The 26140-nt window shown below is 48.1% G+C and overlaps 1 protein-coding gene and 1 long non-coding RNA gene across 4 annotated transcripts in view; both read left to right on the forward strand.

The window, feature by feature from the left end:
- The first annotated feature begins 1574 nt into the window (after positions 1-1574).
- On the forward strand, positions 1575-17968 carry LOC139355884 (uncharacterized). Its single transcript, XR_011607139.1, has 3 exons — positions 1575-1710; positions 8702-8976; positions 17710-17968. It is a non-coding gene; the product is annotated as an uncharacterized lncRNA (long non-coding RNA).
- Positions 17969-18618: 650 nt separating this feature from the next.
- The window catches only part of LOC105481995 (zinc finger protein 395), a 41332-nt gene continuing 33810 nt past the window's right edge, over positions 18619-26140 (forward strand). The window contains exon 1 of one of the 3 annotated variants that reach the window (XM_011741823.3): positions 18619-18633. The gene's annotated coding sequence lies outside the window, so the exon portion shown is untranslated. Of the gene's footprint in view, positions 18634-18907; positions 19029-26140 lie in introns of those variants that run through there. The other 2 variants (XM_011741824.3, XM_011741821.3) reach the window with 2 other exon arrangements.

Genomic DNA, 26140 nt, shown 5'->3' on the forward strand with positions numbered 1-26140 from the left:
TCCAGTTTCCTTTTCCACCAGCTCTGATCTATTTCCTGGAGCTACCTTGAGACAGATAGAAGGTAATGGGCATTTTCCCTGGGAGGGAAGATCTGGAGGGTGTTAACTGGATGACAATAGCTGGATACTGCCAGTTTCTGGGTAGTCATCTTGATGCAAGGCAGGTGAACCCCAAAGAGGGGCTTAGCCCGTGAGGGTTCTTGGCTTTGCTCAGGAAAGAACTCAACAGTGAGCTGGTAGTAGAGTAGAAGATAACAGCTTTACTGAGGTGGCAGTGTTACAACTCCAGCAGCGTTACAGCCCCTCAACTGCTCCTGCAGAGCAGGGCTACCCGGTAGGCAGTGTGCAGAGAGTAGCAGCTCAGGCTGCAGATTTACACCTACTTTCAATTACATGTAACAGATTAAGGGGTGGTTTATGCAGAAATGTCTAGGAGAAAGGTGGTAACTTTTGGGTCGTTGGGTCATTGCCATGGAAAGGGGCAGTCATTCTGGGGTGTTGCCATGGCAATGATACATTGACATGGTGGGCGTGTCTTTCCCACTTCACTGGTGGGAAAGCTGCTTCTTCTCTGTCCCTGTTTTAGTTAGTGCTCAGTTTGGTTCAGTCTCCAAACCCAGCCTCTGGAGCTGAGTCCTGCTTTCTACCTCCATTTGCCCCTGAATTATACACAGAGATCAGGGTAGAAAGAAGCCCTTGGCAACAGGAGTTCTGAGTTCCAGTCTTAGTTCAGATCTGGGAAATTTTTCCACCTTTCCTTTCTTAAAATACCAGTTTTATTCAGGAATAATTTAGATAAAACACAATTTACCAACTTCAAGTGCACATTTCAATGATTGTTGACAACTGTATCTAGCCCTGTGACCACCACAACAATCAAAATATAAAACAGTTCTATCATCCCCCGAATTTCCTCTTGCCCCTTTCCAGTCAATCCCCTTACCTGACCCCTGGTAATCTCTGATCTGCTCACCACCGTTAGTTTTGTCATTTCCAGAATTTCACAGAAATGGAATCATTACAGTATGTCTGGCTTTTTTCACATAGCTAATAGTTTATGTATTTTTATTTTAAATTTATGTGAGAGACAGGGTCTCACTCTGTCACCGAGGTTGAAGTGCAGTGGTGAGATCACAGCTCACTGCAGCTTTGAACTTCTGTGTTCAAGTGATCCTCCCTCAGCCTCTCCAGATGGAACTACAGGACTGCACCACCATGCCTGGCTAATGTTTTTTATTTGTGAAGAGATGCGGGTTGGGGGGGACGGGTCTCACTGTGTTGCCCAGGCTGGTCTCAAACTCCTGGCCTCAAGTGATCTTCTACCTTGGCCTCCCCACGTGCTGGGATTACAATGGTGGGCCACTGTGCCGGGTCCGCCAGAGCGAATACTTCTGAGGTTCCTCCCAGGTAGTGTCTGCACTAATAAAGAAATAAAAAAGTTTATTTCTTTTTATTGAGTAGCGTCCCATTTCATGGATATATTGCAATTTGTTTATTCACTCTCCCGTTCATGGATATTGTGATTACTTTCTGGTTGGCTGTGACGCAAGCAGAAGTCTTAGTGTGGGCATGTTTTAATTTCTCTTGGATAATACCTAGGAGTGGGACTGTTGTGTGGTCGACGTATGGTGCACACTGAAATCCTTCCAGCTTTCTGAACCTCAAGTTTCCCCACCCTTAGAGAAGACAGCAGGACGAGCACAGGGTTAGGTGAGCTCCATTCCAGGAACGGAGAGGCGTGGGAGGCCCTACAATGTAGGCCTGTGTGTGCAGGAGGCAAGAGGGCGGGGTGTTTATGCAGCAGGAGCCTGTGCGTTCAGGGGGCTTGAAATGTCGGGTTCTGTGGACATAGGCAGGAAACTTAAGAGGCTCTGCTGAGCACGGACCTGGGGAAGAGGTGGGAGCCCTGCAGCCGGACAGCGCCCGGAGGCTGTGCTTGCAGAAGCAGCAACCGCGGCAAAGTCGTCGGGGAGCCCATTGAGGCCCTCGCCGGGCGGAGAGGCCAGAGCCAGTTCCCAGCTGGACCCGAGGAGGGGCAGGGGCGGGGGCGGGAGAACCGGGCCCCAGGCAAGCTCCAGGCAGCTGGAGGAGGCTAAGCCGGACCCTCGCCCCGCCCCTTCCCCTGCTTTCCCCTCCCCCCTCCGCTGCTTTCCTCTCCCCTCCTCCTTTCCCCTGCCCTCCTTCTCTCCTCCTTCTCCCTTCTCCTCCCCACTCCCTTTCCCTCCTTCCCCGCCCCTCCTCCTCCTCCTCCTCCCTCCCTCCTCCTTCCCACCTCCTCCTCCCCTCTTCGCCATCGCCGTGAAGGCCCCGCCCACAACACGAGTCACGTGCGCGGCACGCACCCTCCCTCGGCTCGGGCTCTGGCCGTGGAGTCCCGCGGGAGGAGGGTCGGGGCTGGCTGGGCACTCGGCACGGGCCCGTGCCGGGACCTCGCCGCGAGTAGGCGGACGCCGGGAAGGGCTAGACGGACGGCACGGGGCGGGGCCTGTCGCGAGGGGCGGGGCCTGTTGCCAGGGCTGGCGCAGGAAACGGGCCGAGGGGCGGGGCTGCCGACTGCCGGCTGGGGCGCTGTTTACTCCTGGCGGGGGAGCTTTAACCCGCGGGCGCGGGGCGGCCAGGAAAACGCGGCGCCGGAGCCGCGGCCCGGGAGCCGGGGGTGGGGCGGGAGCCGGGGGTGGGGCGGGAGCCGGAGGTGGGGCGGGAGCCGGAGGTGGGGCGGGAGCCGGAGGTGGGGCGGGAGCCGGAGGTGGGGCGGGAGCCGGAGGTGGGGCGGGAGGGAGGGGCTGGCTGAAGACACCCTGGACTGCTGGGCTTTTATTTTTCTTATTTTATTTAAAAGATGTCTAGCCTGCTTTCCTTGCCGCCCCCCTCGCCACACACACAGACACGCGTGCGTGCGCGCGCACTCTCACATACACTTCCGAGTGCGCACACACGCACATATACACGCACGCACACACGACACGTACACACACGCGTGCACACACAGGCGCACTCAAACATGCACAAATAGACGCGCACATGGATACGCGCGCGCGCGCACACACAAGCACACACACTCGAGTGCACTCACGTGCGCATACACGCGTGCACATGTACACACGCGTCACACACGTACACACGCGTCACACGTACACACTTGCGCACATAACTGAGTGCACCCACTCATAGACACGCGTGCACACACACGTACACACATGCGCACACACACACACGCGCGCACACGCGGTAAGTGATTGCTGGAGGCTGCGTGCACGCAGCGCTCTGGGCCCCGAGCAGCGCGTCCGGGCATCGCCGCTTGGGAGGTGGAGATCTGACACGTGTGGTCCCTGAGGGCGTCTCTGCCACTTCTCCTAATCCAGGAAATGACTCGGTGGCAGCATCGCCCTATGGTTTGTGTGCCTGCACGAGACTCCAGTCACGCACTGAGCTGATCTGAGTCTGTACTCTAGGCAGTCCGGCCTTCTATGCTTTATTTTCTAATTTATGCAATCGATGCAAGAGTTTTCCGTAAACCGGCCGGGCGCGGTGGCTCAAGCCTGTAATCCCAGCACTTTGGGAGGCCGAGACGGGCGGATCACGAGGTCAGGAGATCGAGACCATCCTGGCTGACACGGTGAAACCCCGTCTCTACTAAAAATACAAAAACTTAGCCGGGCGAGGTGGCAGGCGCCTGTAGTCCCAGCTACTCGGGAGGCTGAGGCAGGAGAATGGCGTGAACCCGGGAGGCGGAGCTTGCAGTGAGCTGAGATCCGGCCACTGCACTCCAGCCTGGGTGACAGAGCGAGACTCCGTCTCAAAAAAAAAAAAAAAAAAAAAAAAAAGAGTTTTCCGTAAACCGTGGACCGCTCCACGAGGGTATCTGCATGAACACTGAGGACAGCAGGCTCTGTTGAAGTGCCTTCTTCCACGAAGTCAGTTTTCCACTGTCTGAGAAATCCAGAGTGAGAGGCGCTGTGACACGTAATTTGGTAATGTCCTAACTACTACCCAGGTAACTAACTGTTTTGCACCTGAGGAACGGAGGCTGACAAAGGCAAAGCGGTTTGTCCGAGGTCGCACAGCTAATGAAAGTGCACATGTGCTTTGACTCTCAAAGGTGTCCCTTACCCCTCGTATAATGGACATATGTGATTTTCTCCGTACCGCGTCCCTTTCTATGGGACCTCACTCCTCTATTCCCCGTGGTTTTATTTGGGCTGACCACCTTAGGATTCCATCTCTCTGGCAACAGCGGTCTAAAGAGTGAGCATTTTCTCTGAACAGAATCAATTACAGTCTTTCCCTGGAACTAATATATGAATGTGCGAGAGAAAAATTTGTTTTCTGCTGGTGTTGCTAAATTAGGATGTCATAACTGGGAGCTGCCAGCAGCCATGTTCCCAAGTACGCGAGGGAAGCTCATTTTTGAGGGCTGGGGGCTCTTTTGAAGTAGGAAATAACGGGACTAATATGAAGGAGCAAACCAGAAATGAGATATTTAGAGAACAGACCCTACCAACTTTGTTTAAACCCAGGGTCTCGCTATGCCTGGGGCTAGTTATACTCCTGAGTTTCCCAGTTAAGGAAGCTAACAAGTTCATTTTTTTTGCTTAAGCTAGCATGAATTGAGTTCCTGTCACTTGTCTCCAAAAAGAGGCCTGACTAATAAGTTTGGCACAGTGGTATTTATTTATCCCTCAAAGAATAATGGAAATTGGGTGCTGGCCACAGCTATCACTTCTTAAGTGTTCCACTTCCCAGAATGAGTCATAGCAAGTGCGAGTCCTGTGAAAATCTAATTCTTCCTCAGTATTATTGCTTTTCTACACAGAAAACAATTCAACAGGTCCGAGTTAGAGATTGGACAGATAACACTTGACCTTGGTATATGATGATGGTCTGGATCGTGCAAAGGCTAAGACTGAGATTGTCGAGGTGAGATTACTAGAAGGTTTTTAGCAACATGGGGAAAGACAAAGAAGGAGAGAGAGAAATAAAATAAAAGAATAAAGGGGGAGGGAAGGAAGGAAGGAAGGAAAGGAAGAAAGAAAGACTGATAGAATCATAACTATTCTCGCCAGGCGTGGTGGCTCACACCTGTAATCCGGCACTTTGGGAGGCGGAGAAGGGCAGATCACTTGAGGTCAGGAGTTTGAGACCAGCCTGGCCAACATGGTGAAACCCCATCTGTACTAGAAATACAAAAATTAGCGTGCGTGGTGGTGGGTGCCTATAGTCCCAGCTACTTGGGAGGCTGAGGCAGGAGAATGGCTTGGACCCGGGAGGCCAAGGTTGCAGTGAGCCGAGATCATGCCACAGCACTCCAGCCTGGGCAATATAGCAAGACTCCCTCTCAAATAATAATAATAATAATAATAATAATAATAATAATAATCACCTATCAGTTGGTTAAAGCTGAAGGATGGAAAAGGTGAGAGGGTCAGTTTTAAAGAAGCAATTAGAGGACAGAACATGAATTGCAAGGAGCGGGGGCATTTGGGAGTCACAGAATCTTAGAGACAGAGTCCCTGACAAATCATTCTCCTTCCTCCTGAACAATTCCAGTGATGGACAGCTGGGTAGGTCACCAAGCAAAAGGTGGTCAGTGGTCCATGGAGAGCAGGGAGAGATGGTCTTTTCCTATCCTTTGCCAGTCATGGCCATTCTAGGGGTCTGGGGATAAAATTATAGAGACCCTATACATATTCTTGGGAACACATCAGGTAAACTGAGACTAGTCTGATATTGTCACCATGAAAAGAAAAAAATTAGATATTTTCCCACGACAGACAGGGGACAGATTCCTTGCTGGCTCTGTCAGCTGCTAGGCCTTTGACAAAGTGGAGAGTTGGGAAGTCAGGAGCAGGCTGGTATTTCTCTACTTGATGAAGAAAGGAAAGGAAAGGAGTAGTTAGGAAATGAGAACAAGGTTGAGGACAGGAGAAGAGAGAAGGAGGAGGAGAGAGAAACAGCAGCTATGGGCAGTAGGATTTTGGGGGGAGAAATTTAGAAAGAGGATTTTTGAAAGCTTCTTGTGTGTTGTGCAATTAAATTCCTCCTTGGCTTCCTCCTATAAGAATGTCAACAAAGACATATTATTTTAAAGGCTTTTTTCTTGTCTTTTTTTTTTTTTTTTTTTTTCCTTTTTGTGGAGAACGGGGTCTCGCTATATCACCCAGGCAGGTCTCGAACTCCTGGGCTCAAGCTATCCTCCCGCCTCCGCCTCCCTGAGAGCTGGGATTACAGGCGTGAGCCACCGCGCCCGGCTTTAAAGGCTTTTTTCGATTGGATTTGTTTTTTCTCCTGGCTGTGTCATCCAGACGTCACAAATCTGTCCTCAGTATTTCACAACCTTTCCAGCTAACCAAAGGTGCTATAGCATCTTATCTCCTGTGCCTTTCCCCAATATATACAGGACAATGAATACTTCTATTTATCAAATGGTGGGATAGCACATTGGGAATGGAGTGGGTGGATGCTAAAATACATGATAGGAATAATTTTCCAGTCATTTGGCTGTTATTATTCATTTGAAGGAGCCTGGCAACTCATTGACTAGTGAATTTCAAAGTGTCTCTTTTGAGGTGATTAGTTTGGATCGAGAGATAAGCCACAAAGAAAGAAGGGAAATATCAGAGGAACAACAACCTAGAATGGTCTATAAGTGGATTGAGATCTTGTTTCTACATAGGACAGATCTTCACTCCTACCTTGGGTGCTGAATTACCAAACACCCAGATGCTAGTCATTTCTTGTGCCTTCAGGAATCACTGACAGTTTGTCAGCGGTGATTTGAGAAGCAATCAATTGCAGTATAAGAGGGAGAAGTCTGGGATTTGTAAATCAACAGCTTATAAGTGAGAAGATTGTGAGATGGGCCATCTCTAAGACAAGCATTGGAAAATCAGAGTGCTCCCAGGTGGATAATATAAAAGGGTAATTGAACAGGATTTTAATAATTCACAAGACTTCTGCTCCAATGTGTTATAAGGATTACTAGGGCAAGATGTGGCCTAACATCAGATGAATTGCAGGTTAGAAGAATCATTAACTATATATCTTATCAAGGTAAGACTCTGGGTTTTATGGGCAAATATTGTATTGATTCTCTCCAAAAAAACTAAAGATAAGTCTCATTCTTGGCTGGGTGAGGTGGCTTATGCCTGTAATCCCAGCACTTTGGGAGGCCAAGGCAGGTGGATCACTTGAGGTCAGGAGTTTGAGACCAGCCTGGCCAACATGGTGAAACCCTGTCTGTACTAAAAATACAAAAAAAAATTAGCTGGGCATGGAGGCATATGCCTGTAATCCCAGCTACTCAGGAGGCTAAGACAGGAGAATCGCTCGAACCTGGGAAGCAGTGGTTGCAGTTAGCCGAGATTGAGCCATTGCATCCAGCGTGGGAGACAAAGAGAGATTTCATCTCAAAAAAAAAAAAAAAAAAGTGTCATTCTTCCTCACCTAAATGAATTTAGGTAGGCCTATGAAACAAGGAGACACTTTTTGCTAGTAAATAAATGATTTAAACTTGGTGTCTTAGTCTGTTTTATGTTGTTGTAAAGGAATACCACAGACTGGGTGATTTATAATGAACAGAAATTTATTTCCTCACAGTTCTGGGGGTTGGGAAGTCCAAAATCAAGGTATAGGCATCTTGCAAGGACCTTCTTGCTATGTCACAATATGGTGGAAGGGCAAAGAGAGGGCAAGAGAGAAAGAGAGGCCAAACTCATCTTTTTATAAGGAACCCACTGTCATAATAAGGGCATTAATCCATTCAGGAGGATGGTACACTATGACCCAAACATCTTCCTTTAGCCCCCACCTCCCTACACTGCTGCACTGGTGATCAAGTGAACTTTGGGGGACACATTCAAAACATAGCACTTAGAAAAATTAAACTTGAAGGAGAATCTAGGTGTCAGACCTTGCTATCTATACTGAAATTCAAGAGGGAATTTTTCTTTTTTTTTTTTCTTTTTGAGATGGAGTCTTGCCCTGTTGCTCAGGTTGGAGTGCGGTGACATGATCTCGGCTCACTGAAACCTCAACCTCCCAGGTTCAAGCGATTCTCCTGCCTCAGCCTCCCGAGTAACTGGGGTTATATGTCTCTGTCACCACACCTGGCTAATTTTTGTATTTTTTGATAGAGACAGGGTTTCACCATGTTGGCCGGGCTGGTCTCGAATTCCTGACCTCAAGTGATCTGCCCACCTTGGCCTCCCAAAGTGCTAGGATTATAGGCGTGAGCCACCTTGTCTGGCTCAAGAGGGAATTTCATGCTGTGTGTCAACCCACTTGTGCTCTCAGTGTCTTACAGACCAGTCTTGTGAAGTTGGTTATCCCACTGGGGAGTGATGGAGGCTGATCTCTGATGGATGTAAGAAACTGTGCTGACTGTGAATACAATAAGATATCTGGTACAAACAGCATCCGCTATTCAATTCTGAAGGGCCAGAAGTTGTTATAAAATGATTGACACCATTTAAAATGCTTTTAGAAACAGCCTTTTATATTTGGGGTTTTATCTGATTGGCAAATGGGGTTATGGACTTTTGTTTTTTAATCTTTTCATTTTGCTTGTCAAGATGTTGTTCAGTTGATCAACCCCACATCCTGGGCAATTGTTAGTTAGCACATTGCTGTTGTGGTCCTGTGGAAATAATATAATAATTATATATAATATTATATAATAATAATAACAATAATTGTTTCCCAGTGCTTCATGGGCTTTGCCATTCCACAGTATGCAAGATCACCCTGTGCGCTTTGTCAAGATCTGTGATATTTCTGCGTGATCATTGTCTCAAGATCTGGGCCATTTTTGACCATCTGGGCAGGCTGGGTTGCAGAAGGCACATCTGCCTTGGGCAGCAGTTTGCTGCTACAGAAGGATAAGGAAGAAGGCTGGAATGCTCATGTGGGGCTGGCGACCAGAATGGAATACATTTGAGAGATGATGACGTTTAACAGCTGAACCAAAATGAAACTCTGGTAAGTTCACTAAAGAAAAGGCCACCAGCCCCCTTCTGTGGAGGGCTAGGGGTGATACTGCCAAGGGACGAAAGTGGTCCTTAAGAGCAAAGTCATGACAGTAAACACACTGCAGAAAAATAACCTGTGTGTGTGTCTATGACAGGGTCTCACTCTGTCATCTAGGCTGGAGTCCAGTGGCATGATCATGGTTCACTGCAGCTTCGACCTCCTGGGCTCAAGTGATCTTCCCACCTCAGTTTCCCACCTCAGCCTCCCAAGTAGCTGGGACCACAGGCATACATGACCATGTCCAGCTAATTTTTCTTTTTTCTTTTTGAGACAGGGTCTCACTCTGTTTCCCAGGCTGGAGTGTGATGGTGCAATCATGGCTCACTGCAGCATCAACCTCCCAGGCCCGAGCAATCCTCCTACCTCAGCCTCCCGAGTAGCTGGGACCACAGGCCTGTGCCACCACACCCAGCTAGGCTTTATTTTTTATTTTGTAGAGACACGGTCCCCGTATGTTACCCAGGCTGATCCCAAACTCCTGGGCTCAAGTGATCCTCCCACCTTGGCCTCCCAAAGTGCTGGGATTACAGACATGAGCCACTGCACCCGACCCAGTAAAATAACTATTACATGTTGATTGGGACCAAAGAGGAGTGTCAGGGGTGAGTATTCCCAATGTGCACTTTCCTGCCAATTCTTCTCTTCTTCTTTTTTTTCTTCTTCTTTTCATTCTTTTCTTTTTTTTTTTTTCTTTTTTTTTTCTTTTTTTTTTTTGAGACAATCTCACTCTGTTGCCCAGGCTGGAGTGCAGTGGTACAAGCTTGGCTCACTACAACCTCTGCCTCATGGATTCAAGTGATTCTCCTGCCTCAGCCTCCCAAGTAGCTGGGATTACAGATGTGAGCCACCATGCCCAGATAAGTTTTGTGTTTTTAGTAGAGACAGAGTTTCACCATGTTGGTCAAGCTGGTCTCCAACTCCTCATCTCAAGCGATCTGCCCGCCTGGCCTCCCAAAGTGCTGGGATTACAGGTGTGAGCCACCACGCCCAGCCCAATTCTTTGCTTCTTATTGGCTATTTTACTTCTGCTCTATCTCTCCTCCTCCTCTTTTGGGAGCCCCTAGTCAGTTTCTCTGGTACCATTTGTTATCTAAGGGGCCAGATAACTTCAGGCTTCTCCTCGGGGTCATCTTGTAAGTCTAAGGTTCTCAGTGCTCTGCCATATTGTTTAATATTATTATTATTGTTGTTATTATTACTATTATTTTTTTTTCGAGATGAAATTTTACTCTTGTTGCCCAGGCTGGAGTGCAGTGGTGCTATCTTGGCTCACTATAACCTTCACCTTCCAGGTTCAAGCGATTCTCCTGCCTCAGCCTCCCGTGTAGCTGGGATTACAGGTGTCTGCTACCATGCCCAGTTAAGTTTTTGTATTTTTAGTAGAGACGGGGTTTCACCATGTTGGCCAGGCAGGTCTCAAATTCCTGATCTCAGGTGATCCACCCACCTCAGCCTCCCAAAGTGCTGGGATTACAGGTGTGAACCACCGTGCCCAGCCATTTAATGTTATTTATTTCTTTCACAGCTCTGTTATCTCCCTTATAAGTGGGAAAAACTGGCCACTGAATTTAGCCTCTGTTAAGAACCTTCTATGAGAAGAGTATTCCTGCAGAGGCTGTAGTGTGGCACCCTAAGCGAGAGGGTCTCCCAGTGAGATTGGGGACTACTCAAATTCTATCTGTTGAGATGAATTTGTGTTTTCACCACGTGGGATGTTCCTGGACCTGGTCTGCTTCGGAGGGACAGCCATGTCTAGATTTTTTGTTTTTTCTTTTTTCTTTTCTTTTCTTCTTCTTTTTTTTTGAGATAGAATCTCTCTCTATTGCCCAGCCTAGAGTACAGTGCCACGATCTCAGCTCACTGCAGCCTCTGCCTCCTGGGTTCAAGCCATTCTCCTGCCTCAGCCTCCTGAGTAGATGGGACTACAGGCATGCACCATCACGCCTGGCTAATTTTTGTATTTTTGGTAGACACGAGGTTTTGTCAGGTTGACTAGGATGGTCTCGAACTCCTGACCTCAAGTGATCTGCCCGCCTCAACCTCCCAAAGTGCTGGGATTATGGGCATGAGCCACCATGGCTGGCCATGTCTAGATATTCTTTAACCTGTGCATAAATCTTTTCCTTGGGTTCCCACTCCTCCTGTCTTAGTTACGAGCTCCTCCCTGGGGGCACAAGGTAGGATGAAGCCTCAGCTGATTCACCCTCAAAATGGTTCTGTTCTGGATTTTATCATCATGGCCTGAGCAGTGAGATAAACATAATTTTAATCCCCACTTTTAATGCACTCACTAGAAAGCAGACAGGGTTGTTCCAGAATGGATTTCCTGTGTCATAGAAACCACAGAAGCATAAAAGGGAAAAACCAGATGTGTACACTGAGCCTGCCCAGGCTTACACATTCCTTCATACCAAGAGTCGTAGGGCCTTATGTTCCCTGTTCCCAAAGCCAGCTCATTTTCCCCCTTTTTGAATGTGGACATTTGCTCAAATTCACTGAGTTTCAGAGCTAGGAGGAAGGAGACACAGATCTGGGTGTTTATGTGTTGGGGTGTACCCGTGGCCATCTTTACACATATGGGGGCTTAGTGTGAAAATGTCATTGTGCAGATCAAAGCAAGAAACCTCAGGGATACCCTTAACCTTTGAACACCTATTTGCTACCTATCCATCCTTTCTCTTCAATGGAATGCAAAGCCCACTTCTTCCAGAAAAGCCTTACAGATTGAGCAGATCAGAGAGAAGATGCCATTGACCCCAGGGCACACTCACCCCACCACTTTCTCTTAAAATTCCTGGCTCTTGTGCTTCTTACAGTGAAAATACTTCCAGTGGGTGCTAGGCCTGTTTTTGTCCACTAAGATACATTGTAATTTCCTCAATCAAAAGAAAAGCACAAAGTATGCCACAGATACGACATTAACAGTATTATTCTTTTCACTTGAAACTCACAGCCTGGTTTGAGATTGTGGTATGAAAGCTTCGTTTAAAACTGTGGATCACAAGCCAGGTGTGGTGGCTCAGACTGTAATCTCAGTACTTTGCAGGGGCAGAGGCAGGTGGATCACTTGAGGCCAGGAGTTCGAGACCAGCCTGGCCAACAAGGTAAAAACCCATCTCTACTAAAAAATATAAAAATTAGCCAGGCACTTGGGGTGCATGCCTGTAATCCCAGCTACTTGGGAGGCTGAGGCAGGAGAATTGCTTGAACCGGGGAGTAGAGGCTGCAGTGAGCTGAGATCATGTCACTGCACTCCAGTCTGCAGTGAGACTCTGCAGTTTAGACAGAGCGAGACTGTTTCATAAAAGAACTGTGGATCACAGAGGTAATGTGGTCCCTAGTCTAAGTGAATGAGAAGCATAGCAGCGAAGAATTTAGTATCTGGCATCCTGATGGGCAACTTTTTGGAAGTCTAACCAGACCCTTGATTCATGATTATTTACTGAGTGTCTAGTATATGCCAGACACTATTCTAGAAGCTGCAGATATAGCAGTAAGTAAAAGCAAAGTCTCTACTCTTATTGAATTTGTAGTTGACTGAATGAGACAGACTATCAGGCCGTGATGAGTACAAAGAAGAGAAAAAAGGCCAGGCAAAGGGGCAGCTCAGTGGTGGTGTTATAGTTATGTATCTTACAATGAGTGCATTGGAGCAGGGACTTGAATCAAATGATGGAACAAGTTCCATGGGTATCTGGAGGAAGATCATTCCAGCCCAAGGAACAGCCCTGGAAAGGCTGAGTTAGGAGTGGAGCTGAGGAAGAGTAAGGGGGCCAGTGTGGCTGGAGCTTCAGGAGCCAGGGAAGAGCGGTGGGGTGGTAGGACTGGAGGACTGACTGGGACAAAGATCACGTAGGGTCTTGCAGTGAGTGAGATGGGAAGCTGTTGGAGTTTTGAGCAGAAGAGTGATATAATCTGATTTAGGGTTTTTTTTTAATTTTTAATTTTTTTTTTTTTTTTTTTTTTAAGACAGAGTCTCACTGTCACCCAGGCTGGAGTGCAGTGCATGATATTGGCTCACTGCAACTTCTGCCTCCCGGTTTCAAGCAATTCTCCTGCCTCAGCCTCCTGAGTAGCTGGGATTACAGGCGTGCACCACCACGCCCAGCTAATTTTTGTATTTTTAGTAGAAGTGGGGTTTCACCTTGTTGGCCAGGCTGGTCTCAAACTCCTGGCCTCAAGTGATTCGCCCGCCTCGGCCTCCCAAAATACTAGGATTACTGGCGTGAGCCACTGTGCCCAGCCTGACTCAGGTTTCAAAAGAATCTTTGTGGCTGCTGGGATGTTGAATAGACTGTAGGAAGGCAATAGAGAAAGCAGGGAGACCAGGGGGAGCCCATTGTGGAAGGCCAGGCTAGAGAGATGGTGGCTGGACCAGGGAAGTTGTGCTGGAAATGCTGGAACATTCATTAATTCTGGATGTATTTCACTAGAACCAATAGGATTTTCTGATGGATTAGATATGGAGTATAAGAAAATAAAAAAATAATTTAAAAAAGGAGTTAAGGATGATTCCAAGTTTTTGTTTGTTTCCTGAGCAACTAGAAGAAGGGAACTGCAATCTACTGATATGGGAAGGAGCAGATTTTAAAGGGAAATCAGAAGTCTGGTTTTGGACATGGTGCATTTGAGATCTGATTAGACATCCAAGTGGAGATGCCAATTAGGTAACTGGTGTTAAGAGTCTGGAGCTCAGGAAACCAAGTTAGGTATAAATCAAGCCTCTGGTGGAGACTGAAGCCTCAGTTCATTCTGCTGGCCTCATCTGCTCTAAATATATGGGCAAGAGGTCTTCAGTATCCCAGGAATCTACTGAGCATCTGAGGCATGCTTTGAACCAGGGATCACCTGCACCATGGAATAACTCTAATCTGTCCTGCATATGCAACCGGTGATTCATTTTTAACAAATGCTTATTTAGTACCTACTACAGGCCAGGTGTGGTGGCTCATGACTGTAATCCCAACACTTTGGGAGGCCAAGGTGGGAGGAACACTTGAGCCCAGCAGTTCAAGACCTGGGCAACATAGTGATACCGTCTCTACAAAAATTTTTCTAAAACATTAGCTGGGTGTGCTGGCATGTACCTGTAGTCCCCGCTACCGAGAGGCTGAGGCGGGAGGATTGGTTGAGCCCAGAATTTGGAGGCTGCAGTGAGCTATGATGGTGCCCACTGCACTCCAGGCCTGGTGACAGAGTGAAACCCTGTTTCACACTCAAAGAAAAGTGCCTACTACAAGCCAGCCACTGTACTAGGTGTTGGGTATACAATGGAAAACAGGACATACTCCCTGTACTCACAAAATATTTAGTCTTTTGAGGCATTAGGACAAGAAAATGGAGATTTCAGTGCAATGAGTCACAGTGCTTTGGACACATGGGAGGGGCACCTAGTTTCAGTCTTGGAGGCCCATGAAAGCATTTCAGAGAAAATGCTATCTAGGTTGACCCCTGAAGGATGAGCAGAGATAGCCAAGTAAGGAGGTCAGAGGGTAGGGTAGAGAGTGTTCTAGGCAGAGAAAACAGCATGTAACAAGCAGAAGAAGTCTGTTCAGGCAAAGAACAGAAGATCAGTTGGGCGTCTGGAGTGCCATGTGAGACGTAGGGGCAGAGGGGCAGGTGGAAGCTGGAGATGTCACTGGAAGGCACACCATGAAGGACCTTAATGCGCAATGTTGGGACTTTATTATCAAAGCCATTGAAAGATTTTGAGGAGTTTTAAGCAGAGGCAAGAGGTTGAGGAAATAGAGTGGATTGGAGGGAGGCAAGCCTGGAAGCAGTTACATCCCGGAGTTGGGAGGGTGGCAATCTCAGACTCTCACTGCTCTAAAATAGCACCTATAAATGAGTCCTTAGCATATGAAGCAGGGAAGGGAGGTCGGGCCTGGGTCTGCTGTGCTTAATCTCAGTTAATGGAAGATACTCTCCAAAGAGCTAATTACTTAATGGAACTAGGCAGAAGATAACTACATTCTTTTTTTTTTTTTTTTTTTTTTTTTTTTTAAGAGACAGGGTCAGCCGGACATGGTGGCTCGTGCCTGTAATCCCAGCACTTTGAGAGGCTGGGGTGGGTGGATCACCTGAAGTCAGGAGTTCGAGACCAGCCTGGCCAACATGGTGAAACCCTGTCTCTACTAAAAATACAAAAATAAACCAGGCATGGTGGCACGTGCCTGTAATCCCAGCTACTCAGGAGGCTGAGGCAGGAGAATGGCTTGAATCCGGGAGGCAGAGGTTGCACTGAGCCGAGATTGCATCATTGCACTCCAGCCTGGGTAACAAGAACAAGAATCCATCTAAAAAAAAGAAAAAAAAAAAGAGAGAAAGAGAGACAGGGTCTCATTCTGTCACCCAGGCTGGAGTACAGTGGTTTCAGTCATAGCCCACTGCAGTCTTCAACTCCTGGGCTCAAGTGATCCACCTCAGCCTCCAGGTAGCTGGGACTAGCGGCATGTGCCACCATGCCTAGCTAATTTGTAAAAGTTTTTATTTTTGTAGAGACAGGGTCTCCCTATGTTTCCCAGGCTGGTCTTGAACTCCTTGCCTCAAGTGATCCTACTGCCTCAACCTCCTACAGTGCTGGGATTATGGGCATGAGCCAATATACCCAGCCTGCCTACATTTTAATAGGGGGGCCAGGGTGTGGGAGAAAGCAGGGTGAAGGGCAGTTCTGAGATAGGACAGCCCCCCAGAAAGGGCAAGCCTTAGTCATTTATAGGGGAAGGGAGAAGAAGAGGGGATGAGACTGGACACCAAAAAGTGATTGTCTTTGTTAAGTACGTCTTGCTTTGTGTAATGTGAGTTTTGTGCAGTGTGTATTTAGGTGAGGGCCCAGATTCTGTGGGAAGGTGCTGAGAGCTGGATGTGTGTGTCTTGGGAATGGATGTTTGTATTGGGATGATTTCTCTGCATCTGTGTTAATGTGCAAAACTCTGGAATGCATACTGTGCAAGTACCTACCTGCAGTAAAGAGATATGCATCCAATTTATGCAAAGGGAGAGAGCATATGTCCTTTGAAGGCCTGTGTTTGCAAGACACAGTCTTAAACATAACAAGTTCTCAAACAGAACAATTCTGTTGAAATGTAGAGACTATTTTGGCTCACTTTGCATGTAACACGCACTCATGTATTTGTCAAACGAATGAGTGTTTTGGTTTTATTAAAGTGCAATCATTTAAAGAAATATATAGGTTTAGTTAAAAGCTTAAACTAGATGTTTTAGGAAGAATAAATTGGCTGGGCACAGTGGCTTATGTCTATAATCCCAGCATTTTGGGAGGCTGAGGCCAGAGGATTGCTTGAACCCAGGAGTTAGAAACCAGCCTGGGCAACATAGTCAGACAGTCTCTCAAAAAATAAAGTTAGCTGGGCATGGTGGTCCATGCTTATGGTCCCACCTACTTAGGAGGCTGAGGTGGGAGGATCGTTTGAGCCCGGGACATTAAGGCTGTAGTGATCTGTAATCCACCACCGAACTCCAGCCTCAGTGACAGAGTGAGGCCCTGTCTCAAAAACAAAGAAACAAAAACTAAAGAATAAATTCACAACCAGGCACCAACATCCATTGATGAATCCTAGCACTTTAAATCCTGTTATGGAGTTTACATACCAGTCCGACCTGGTGTAAGAAACATTAACTATTTCATTTCACTCAATAAACATTTCCTGAACACCTTAGTCCCAAAGGCAAGCCCTGGGTTGTTGCTGCCGAACTCATTTCCCTTTCCTCTGAACCGCTTTACTCTGGGTGTTGCAATTAGAGCTTAATTATATGTTATCTTGTATTGTTCCCTAATTGTTGCATGTGCGTTAATCCACTTCCTCGGAGGCTGTATAGTCCTTGGGGGCAGGGACTATATTATAAACCTCAGGATAGGTGAGGAATTTAGCAGAGAGGTAAATATATAGAAGTAAGTAAACACCCACTGTTTGAAGAAAAATGGAAACAAGAATATAAAACTATTCATGAACTGTAGTAACATGTGACATACAAAAATACCTTAAAAATGAGAGAGGATACATTGTTAACTAACGAAACTATTCCTTTTTTTTTTGGAGAGAAGAGGTCTTGCTGTTGCCCAGGCTGGTCTCGAACTCCTGGCCTCCAGTGAACCTCCCACATCGGCCTCCCAAAGTGATAGGATTACAGGCATGAGCCACATTGCATGGCCTAAATATTCCTTGAATAATTAAATACAAAATTTCAATCTGCATTTTCATATTAATGTAATTGCGGTGATCCCCTCAATGTTTTATTCTTCTTCTTAGTGCAAACCAGAAATGTTTCCTTGAGGGTGAGAGTTAAAGGGTAGAACCAGTCTTTGCTGAATTACAGGGTAGCAGGATTATTCTATAGCGGGATTTAATGACAATACCAGCATTTTTTTGGGACTATACAATTCTTTGTTGTGGGGGCTGTCTTGCTGTCTTGTGCACAGTAGGATGTTTAGCAGCCTCCTTGGCCTAGATGCCAGTAGCACCCCTCTCCTAATTGTGACAATCAAAAACGTCTCCAGACATTGCTGTCTCATCACCCCCAACTGAGAACCAGTGTCCTATAGGAATTTTGGTTCTAGTTAGATAATTTTCTTATTTCACAAATGGTGGGAGATGGAGGAAGGGAAAGCATACTTATTTGCTATGAGCTAGACACTCTTATCTATGTTATTCCATCTTGCAGATGAAGAAGCTGGGGTACAGAGAGTGGAAGAACCTGCTGGAGATCATAAAGCGAATTTAGTTCAGTCAGGACTGCAAGCCGGTTTGTCTGACTACAAAGACTTTAGCCCTTTTCCTGGACACTCCCACTGCCTCTTTGCCAGAAAAACAGGACACCTCAAACCCAAGGTGAACTGCAATTTCAAAAATTATGCCTTTGGATTCATTAAATTTGCTTGAATATAAATATCCATGCCCACACATAATATAGACACGGGGCCCCCTCACCACCGTTGTGGCGCTGGTCTTATCTCTGAAAAACACAGAACAACACAATGAAACAACTTCAATTTTCCTTGTTACAAATTATCCAAAAGCCAGAGCCTAACGGTGCCAAAAGCAACCGGTCTTGTTTACGTAAGGCTTGAAGGCTAATAGTTAACTTTCTCCCATTTAATTCCAGCAACAGTAAATAACGCCTCACTTTACACAGAGGAGTGAGATGTCATGAAATAGGGAAGAAAACATTGAGTCCAAAGGAAAATGGGAAGGCGCTTTCCAGCTTCCTCCCCCTGGCGCGGGCATGGGCGCTTGGGGCGGCCGGGGCTGCGCCGCCTGGGTCCCCCCGGCCCCAGTTGAGCTCCCATCCGCGGCGCCCCAGCTTTCTGGCTCCCTTCCCGCCCTGGGTCGAGTCCGGCCCCTCTCGGAGAAGCCTGTCCCAGAGTCAGGCCTGGAAAAACAACAGCGAGAGAAACTTTGGCTCGGTGCGAAAAGCCAAGCCTCAAGTTTGGCTCGGGGCTGCAGCTGCCGGTTCCGATCGGGGGGCGGGGCGGGGTGTGTGTGTGTGTGTGTGGGGGGGTCACCACTCGGTCAGGTTCAAGTGCGCATGTGCAGGAGGAGTCGCTCGGGCACTTATTGAGCGCCGACTGTCTACGAGCGGCCGGGGGTGTGTAGCCCAGGCGCGCGGGGGGTGTGCTGGGCGGGTGCGGGGGCGCGGGGGCGCCGAGGCGCGGGGGGCGGGCGGGGGTGTGTCCCAAGTGTAGCTGCTAGGCGCCGGCTGGCAGGCTGGCGTGCTGCTCCGCTCCCTTCCCGGGCGGGAATCCGGGCCGGGTTGTGGCCGCGGCCGCGTACGTGAGCGCAGTGTCCCGGGGAGGAGGGCAGGCCGGCCAGGTGGGCGCCAACCGAGCCTCGGCGGGCGGCCGGAGCGGAGCCGGGCCGCGGGCCGCGCCGGGAGGGCGGGCAGGGCCGCGGCCGCTGCAGCCCGGAGCTGAGCTAGCCGTCCGAGCCGAGCCGTCCGAGCCGGGGAAGCAGGGCGCGCGCTGCCGCTCGTGGCGGGCTGAGGTGAGCTACGCGGGGACCTAGCAGCGAGGCAGCCGGGGACGGAGACGGCCGCGAACTTCCCACGCCCCGCGCGCCCGCGGCTGTCGGGCCAGCGGCCTGGGGGGTCCGGGGGTCTGGGAGGCCGGGGCCGCGGCGGGCGGGGCGCGGGGCGCTGCAGCAGGGCCGGGGTGGCGGGTGGGGGTGGCTGCCGCTCCCGCGCGTCGCCTTGTTTACCTCGCCCGCCGCTGGCGCCCCCCCTCGGAGCCCCCTCCCGACTTCGGGCGGTCGGGACTTGCCCCTCGGAGGGACACGGACCGGCCCAGTTGCCCCTCCCCGGCCTTTTCCGGCGGGGCCGCCCGCCCGGCCCTCCCGCGCCCCGCGCGTTCCTGCCGGTTGCTGCCCACTCCGGCCGGCGCGCGAGGCCAGGCTGCTGGACGGGCGGGACAGGGGGACACACCCTCCGCCCGCGGGCGACCCGCGCCCCTCCCGCCCTGGCGGCCACCGCCCCCTCTGCCCGCGCGCTCTCGCCCGGTCTCGCCTCCCCCCGCGCCCCTGGCCCTCCCCGGCGGTGGCACCATGGGCTCACGCGGGTGCCCGGGGTGGGGGGGCCTGCACAGGGAGTTTGTCTTGTGCAAACAATTTCCAAGGCAGCGTTTTCTTCCCTGCCTGGGAGTGCAGGGCTCAGCGCCTTCACTTTGGAACTGACTCAGAGACCTAAAGAAGCCCACCTGGCCAGCGGGAAGGGGTAGCCGCCGCCTCCCGGTTTTGCGCAGCCCTGGCCAGTTCCCGGTGGCCTTGGAGGACTTCCACCGGGCAGGCGTTCCCATGATGCCAGGCTGCCAGGCGCGGGGGATTCCTGCAGGCCGGCGCTGCTTTCCTTAGAACCCCCTTTCTAGAAAGGTACACCTGGGGGTTTTGCTTCAAAGTGAGTGATCCACAGGTATCTAAGGCTTTCTTGACACCCTCCCTAGGCGTTGTGTAAACAGAAGCGCCTGGTCTCAAATACCTCGAAACACAAGGGAACATAGCCATTAAGTTCAACTCCACAGGTCCTTTTGGGGAGCTGCTGTGCTCTCAGCACGGTGCCAGGCCGTCTGGGAGGTGGGGGAGGCACCGAAGAGACCCCAGGCTTCAGGAAGCCTAGGACTAGGTGGAAGTGATTTCTGAGTCTACGTTCAAGTTAATGTGCAGTGGCTGCCTGAGTTAGTGGAGATGCTGGAGAGGGAGCATATCAGATAAAGGAAAGAGGAGATTGGGGAGGGGACTTGGAGTACTAAGTTTTGAAATAAATTATGCTTGTGGAGAGTAACTCACCCGTAGGGCCCAAAGACAAGAAGAGAAGTAACAGGTGGGATAATTTGCAAAGCGGGGCAGAGGAGCAGAGGCTCATACCTGTCTCCGGGAGGGAGGAGACAGAAGGTGTAAGAGATGATTCCCTCCCTCCCGGGCTTCTACCCTCGTAGAGGGGACAGAAGGATGTGAGCATGTGAAATCAGACGCCCAGAGAGGGAAGGGTGACTGTCAAAGTGCGAGGTGCAGAAATAGTTCTGTTGGAGTCAGAGAAGGGAGTTGTGGGCAGGAATCAGTCACCAGGACTGGAGGCTGATGCTCTTGAGATAGGCTGTGAGGTGGGAATGAACATGGCTTTCCTGAGAGACAAGGAGATGTCCTTGGCCAGACCAGGGAATGTATCCCGAACAGTAGGAGATAGAGATGGAGAGGAACAATGGTTGAGATTGTGAAAGACTTAGAAAGCCCTTTTGGTGATTGCATGCCACTGTGTGTGTCCTAAGGAGACATTTGAGGTTTTCGAGTGAGGGAATGGTGTAATGAACAACTGTAATGGAAGGGTTTTGGAAAGTCATGTTAGGGGGACACATCAGTGAGCAGGCTGTTGCAGTTGTAGGGTAGCCAGAGTTTGCACTGGATCATTGGAAGTGAAAAAGGTGGGTTTGAGAAATATTACTGTTGAAATAATCTGTTTATAGGGCAGGGTGAAGGGATGAGAGGAATGGAAATTAATTCTTGGTGGAAACTGATTCTACGCCAGGGCCTTGGAGCTGCTGTAGTTGGTAACTTGAGAAATCGGAAATGTGTATTTTGGAGAGAAGGAATTGACTACTCAGGCTATGGAGAAGTTTCTTGTGGCTGCTAAGATATCCAGATGTTAGTGTCCTGCAAGCAGCTATGGCTCTGAGATGGGAGGAGCCCAAGGGGGACAGTGTTGCAGAGGCTGCAGAAGCCGGGAGAGGGAAGGGGCTCAGAGGAGAAGTTGGGAGGCTGCTGGTAATACGGGGGCAGCGGAGGATGCCCCTGAGTGGTACTCAAGGCCTGAGCCCAGGGGCTTCTGTTTCCCTCTGCTGCACTGCCATTCCCATGACATTGCTCGATTCTGAACCTGAAGTTGGAAAAGCAACTGTGGGCACTTGGGCCCTGAGCAGGATGGGGCTGTTGATTTTTCTAATGGTGAGTGTGGATTGGAGGTTAGAAGGGAGTAGAATGGGATTTGCTAAAGACAGTAAATTGCTGGGCTTTGAAACATTTTGAACTTCTCTGGGGTGGAGGGTGGAGGGTGCGGGGTAGGAGTGAGAGAGTAGGGGAGGAGGACATTAGCCCCAAGGATATTGTGATTCCCAGGGCTGTTCCAACCAGAGCCTGGCACCTTGCAGGTAGAGGGGAGCTGGTGCCTTTTTTCCTGAGCTCTGTTCATGTTGCAAGGGTGACACAGGGTGATTTGCTGAACAAATTCCCCAAGCCTCGACTTGCAACATCTGAATTTGAATGATGATTGCAGAAAGTTGTGGAATGAGCTGAGAATGTAATTACTGTTACTTAGCCTCCTTGTTTCTCTGAGATGCAGGATCAGTGAACTAGTAGAAGAGGACTTGGGAATCAGATATTTTTCTTTATAGAGTGTATCTGACTGTCCAAAGAGTAATTGCATGAAGCAGTGGTCAAGCTAATTTACTCATTGTAAAGCAGTGTCTACTGTTTTGACTGTGACTTACATTAAGAAATGAAATTTACATGTGACTTGGTACATACAATCATGTATATAAAAATCTGATGTAGGTTCCTAAAATACCTACCTCCCTTTGCTTGGTGTCATCTCCTCTGACGTTTCTATTTTCTAGTCTATTATTTTTCATTTAAAAACCTATTGTCTCCCAGTAAGTTGATCTAATTGTTCTCTAATGGATGATAACCCACAGTTTGAAAAATACAGAGAGTTTTCGCATTCAGTGAGTATTTATTAAGCCTTTTGAAGAGCTACTGTAGTACTGAAGGTGGAAGAAAGCATGAGGAAGGGTGGAAGATTTACAGTCTCTTTGGAAAGATGAGAGACACCTTGATTAAGGAGCAAGCCAAGATGATTAAATGCCAACGTGAAGAATAACTACCTGTGGGGTTCAGAGGAGGGGGGCATGTTCTGTGCTGGTGTGGCTTGGAAAAACGCCTGGGGACAAGGAAGGAAGTCTAGGCTGAACTGTTTTTGGTGTCTCAGGGTGCTACAGATGTGGGGAGGTATAGAGTGGGCAAAGCCTTGGAGTTAGGAATGTGTAAAGTCTAAGATTGTGTAAGAGAGAAGAACAGAGGGTTCTTGTTAGAGATGAGGGAGAAATCAAGTTGTTAAAGTGGGCTGGGGTCATATATAGGGCAAAGGTTGTAAACCGGTGGCCAGGGAGTGTTTTAAGCATATGGATGTGTTCTAGTTTGGACTACATAAAGTTGTTTAAAAATTGGGAAAAAATCCAGAAAAATCTCTGGATTTGCAGCTCTTTTAAAGAGTCAGATCTGGTGTTCATCTCAAGCTGAGAAGGCTGTCCCCTATGGACAGGAGACAGGCTCATGTTCCCCGGGCTTCTTTTTGCCACAGTCCAGTCACTTTCCATTCTCCACTTAGTCCTGTAGGCGTTTTGCTCTGCGACCTCAGTTTTCAAGAGACTCGAATGCCGGGCCAGGAAATTCAGGATTGCTGTCATGGGCTCTGGGTGGCCATTGAGGATTCTGGGTAGGAGTGTGGCATTATGGAATCCGAGATATTTCTGTGCCCTGGATTGGTTTTAGGCAAGTCAACAGCACTTTTTGAGGAGCTGCTGGCTGGGACTTTGAAATATTTTTATGATGATGGGAATGGAATTATAAAGGGCTTTGACCTGTGTTCTTCATAGTAAGGCAAGTTTCAAGTGACCCCAAGATTTCTCCAGCCTTCCCATTTTCCACTTCTGACTGGCAGGGATCTCTGAGAGTGATGTTGAGGTCCTACCTTGGTGAGTTGTGAGTCACAGCCATCAAGTGCCATATGAGGTACAATTCTCAGGAGCCTGGTATCGATCCAAATGGCTCCCAGCAAACGAGGCTGATTTGGGGTCCAGCTGAAGTGAGTAAGTTCAGGACTCTGTGACCTAGAATAGTCTGATTTACCACCCAAGACTGAGCGCTTGCCCCAGATGAGCCACTGGTGAGAGAGACTGTCCAATAGTCACCCTGTTGTTTACAGGTGGGACTAAATTCAATTATTTAAAAATACTGATCCAGCTGTAGTGGCTCATGCCTGTAATCCCAGCAGTTTGGGAGGCTGAGGCAGGAGGATTGCTTGGGCCCTGGAGTTTGAGGCCAGCCCGGGCAACATAGTTGAGATCCTGTCTCTACAAAAGAAAAAAATCTAGCTGGGGCCGGGCGCAGTGGCTCACGCCTGTAATCCCAGCACTTTGGGAGGCTGAGGTGGGCAGATCACGAGGTCAGGAGATCGAGACCATCCTGGCTAACAGGTTGAAACCCCGTCTCTACTAAAAATACAAAAAATTAGCCAGGCATGGTGGTGGGCGCCTGTAGTCCAAGCTACTCGGGAGGCTGAGGCAGGAGAATTGCGTGAACCCAGAAGGCTGAGGTTGCAGTGAGCCAAGATCGCACCACTGCACTCCACTCTGGGCGACAGAGCGAGACTCAATCAAAAACAAAAAAACAAAACAACAGACTAGCAGAGTGTGGTGGTGCATGCCTGTACTCCCAGCTGCTCAGGAGGCTGAGGCAGGAGGCTTGCTTGAGCCCTGCAGAAACTGGAGGCTGCATTGAGCTGAGATCATGTCATTGCACTCCAGCCTGGGCAATAGAGTGAGACCCTGTCTCAAAGAAAAAGTATACTGCTTTTGAAACATTAACAAAATGAAACTGAAGTGCATTTTGTTTAACAATGTGTGGCTATAGGATGCAAGGATAACCAGAAGCCAGCTGAATCATATAGAATTAAATCTATTTCCTGTCTTATATGGTGGTTTGTTTACTAGGCCAGAGAATAGTGCAGCGACTATGGTACATTTTGGCTTCAGTAAAGTATTTAACAGTTTCTTGAGGTATGATGGTCCATATTAAATCATAAGTGGTAAGATGTGGGCTGGATGGTGTTATTAATTTAATTTAACAATCCTATGTGAAACTGTTAATTATTGGCACTGAGGCAGCCTGGAAGGAGATCTGAAAATGAGTACAGTAGGGTTCTATTCTTGGCCTTGATCTGTTCAACATTTTCCCAGTGTTGGCAGTGAAGACACAGAAGGCACGTTCATCAGATTTGTTAGTGGCGCAGAAGTGGGAGGGATTGCTGGTTTTGCAGACAAATCAAGGTTCAGAGTCGTCTAGAATTAGGGGTACTCATTAAAAAGAAAACAGGAAAAAACTCAGTGAGGGATGAATTTAAAGTCTTATTTAGGTTTACAAATTTTAATTGTGGCGTTCTGAGATGTTCGTATATCCTGATAAGATAATACCACTTCTGGGGATGTACCTGAGACCATATCCACAATGTTGATGATGAATTATGCACAGAGATTATTCAGAGATTTTTAAAAAAACTATAGTAAAAACTTGGGAATAACCTAAATATCCAATGGTGTGGGCTAGAGGTAATACATAAGTGAATTCTGATGTCTTTAAAATAGAATGTTATGAAGTTATGAAAAATAATGTTTAGGAATAGCTTTCAAATAACAGGGAAAAATGTTTTCGCCAGAAGTTAAGGGACATCTACATCTACATTTTCAAATGTTAAGAAAGCAACGTGTTTAGAAAATAATTGGAAGGAAATACACCAATAATAGTAATATCAAAATACAAATACCGGTTGCTTCTGGATGGATTGAGGCATGCAACTCTTTTTTTTTTTTTTTTTTAAACGTTTGTATTATTTGTCTTTTCTGTAGTTGTGTATATATTCCACAGTGGGGACATCTGCAATTTTTAAAACTTTTTATGATTCAAGGACAAGATAGGGTAAAGAAGATGATTCATTCAGTGATTAATCTCGAGTGCCTGCTCGCTGTGTGTCAAGCTCAAGGTTAGGAACTAGAGTCACAGTTGAAGACAGAGTCCTTGACCGCTGGTTGGCGCAGGTCCACTGAGGAGGGACAGGGCATGGAGAAGAAAAAGCATCGGGATTTTTCTGTTGTTCGTCAGTTCACTGTGAGCCTTGAGTGGGTGAGGCTTTTATTTTTATTGGTTTATATTTTTATTTGTTTTTATTTTTATTTTTTTCAGAGAGTCATGAGTCTTGCCATGTTGTCCTGGCTGGATTCGAACTCCTAGGCTGAAGCGATCTTCCTGCCTCAGCCTCCCAAGTGGCTGGGTCTACCAACATGGGCCACTGAGCTTAGCTCTAAGATACAGCTTTAAAAAAATTGAATGCAGTTTATAATGGGATCAGAAATTCAGCGATCTAATCATAAGATCTAGTCTTAATGACGTTGGCTGGTCAGGTGACATTTGGACACCGGAGAGCCAAGAGTTAATAGGGACATGAGCAAGCAAGACTTGATCCTGGAAAGGAGTCTGGGATGCTGTAGGATAGGGAATAACTGAACTACATTTATGCTTTGGGTACACAGTAGCACCTTCACATATTTTCCTGGTTATCAGACATAGGAAGGAGGAGACGTTCATTTTTGCTCCTGGTGTTGGAATACAACCAGTAGATGGAACAGTCACTTTATTCTTTGTAGCTGCAGATTTCTCATTTATGGCATGATTACGTGATTCCTTGTCTGTAGAATGATCAGTGATCATGCTGAAGTTCATAGACTTTGAGGTCTCCTTTAATCTGAAAGACCGGGACAGCAGATTTCAGTTCAATATGAAAA

This window comes from Macaca nemestrina, chromosome 8, assembly GCF_043159975.1.
Source record: "Macaca nemestrina isolate mMacNem1 chromosome 8, mMacNem.hap1, whole genome shotgun sequence".
NCBI lineage: Eukaryota > Metazoa > Chordata > Mammalia > Primates > Cercopithecidae > Macaca > Macaca nemestrina.